The sequence below is a fragment of the Propithecus coquereli genome, unplaced genomic scaffold (assembly GCF_000956105.1).
Source record: "Propithecus coquereli isolate 6110/MARCELLA unplaced genomic scaffold, Pcoq_1.0 Scaffold12, whole genome shotgun sequence".
NCBI lineage: Eukaryota > Metazoa > Chordata > Mammalia > Primates > Indriidae > Propithecus > Propithecus coquereli.
Window position 1 is genome coordinate 11061779 of NW_012136080.1, and position 2046 is coordinate 11063824.

Genomic DNA, 2046 nt, shown 5'->3' on the forward strand with positions numbered 1-2046 from the left:
TGTGAGTGCCCGTCTCCTCTGCCCCCCTGCTGCAGCCTCTGGGAGACCCTGGCTGAAAAGGGCAGGAAGAACTGGGGTTTGCCCTTCCCAATGCCCACCCCAGCCCCAACAAGAACCAAGAGAAGGGGCTGGCAGTGATGTTTCAGAGGCTCCATGATGACCCTAATATGCTTCATTTTTCTCAGAAAATGAATCACTCTTTCCCTCTTATATTTTCATATGGTGCCCAGAAGCCCCTGGATTTCCTGGAATTTATATGAAGAATTTCAGCTATTCCAGCCATAATTTTCACACACATAGCCCCTGCCAACAGACTTTGGCCATCTGGGGGGCAGCCCGTGGGGTGGAGTGAGTGTGGGCTCTTGGGCCATGGAGATCTGGTAGGGGTCCCAGCTTCCCCTCTGACCCTTGTGTGCTCTTGGGTATTTTTAAAAAACAGTTTTATTGAAGTATCATTGGCATATAATAAATTACACTTAACCACGTGCTAAGTTTTGCTCAATGCATACACCTGTGAGCCACCACCACAATCAAGGTAGTGAATACAGCCCTTGTCTCTAGTCTCCTGTGCCTCACCCTAGTCCTGCCCTCCCACCCCTCCCGCCCCCTTCCCCAGGGCAACCACTGGTCTGCTTTCTGTTCGTATGGGTTAGTTGGCCTTGTCTAAATTTTTATGTAACTGGAATCATTCAGTGGGTACTCTTCATTGTCTGACTTTTTTTACTTAGCGTAATTCCCTTAAGAGTCATCCATGTGGTATATATCAACAGTTCATTTCTTTTTATCACTAGATAGTATTCCATTGTACGGCTGTACCATCATTTGTTTGTCCATTCTTCTTTTAATGGGCATTTGGCTTTTTTTCTAGAACCATTCCTATTACAAATAAAGTTCCTATGCAATTCGTGTTCGAGTGCTTGGATGGACAGGTATTTCCTTTTCTCTTGGGTACTCACTTAGGAAAGGAATGGCTGCTTAGTATGGTAGGTATGTGTCAATGTTTAAAGAAACTACCCAATTGTTTTCCAAAGTGATTGTACTATCTTCCATTCTTTCCCACAATGTGTGAGGGTGTCACTGCCTCTGCATACTCACCAACATCTAGTAGGGCCAGTCCTAATTTTAATCCTTCTAAACAGTGTGTAGCAGTATCTCACTGTGGTTTTAATTTGAATTTTCCTAATGACAATTGTTGTTGAGCAACTTTTCCTGTGCTTATTTGCCAACCTTATATCTTCCTGGAGAAGTGTCTGTTCAAATATTTTGCCTACCCCTCCCCCTTTAAAATTGCGTTCTTTGTTTTCTTATCGTTGAGTTTAAGAATTCTTTCTATATTCTGGATACAAGTCCTTTATCAGATGTATGCTTCGCAAATATATTCTTTCAGTCTGTGGCTTCTCTTTTCATGCTCTTAATGGTGTCCTTTGAAGAGCAAAAGTTTTACATTTTGATGAAGTCCAATTTATCTGATTATCCTTTTATGGATTGGGCTTTTGATGTTGTATCTAAGAAACCAATGACGAACACAAAGTCATGAGTATTTACTCCCATGTTTTCTTCCCAGGGTAGTACAGTTTTAGCTCTTACATTAAGGTCTACAATCTATCGAGTCAATTTTTATCAATTGGACAGGGAGTGACTCCAAATTCTTTCCTCCCCTGTCCTCCTCCATTACTTTTTCTTTGTTGTAGTCTTCATTTGGCATATTCATTTCCAGTGATTGCAGTACTATTTGTTGAAAGGCTGTCCTTTCTCCGCTGTGTTACTTTTGAGCCTTTGTCAAAAATCAGTTGTCCCTATATAGGTTCTGGATTCTCTATTCTGTTCCATTGATTTATTTGTTTATCTTTGCACTAACACTATGCTGTTTTGATTAATGTAGCTCCATGAAGATTCTCGAAATCAGATGTGAGTACTCTAAGTTTTAACCTCTTTTTTAGAGTTGTTTTGGGTATTCTAGTTCCTTCATATTTCCATGTGAATTTTAGGATCACCTCATCAATTTATACCAAAAAAGAAAAAGTCTATTGGGCAGGATTGCTTTGA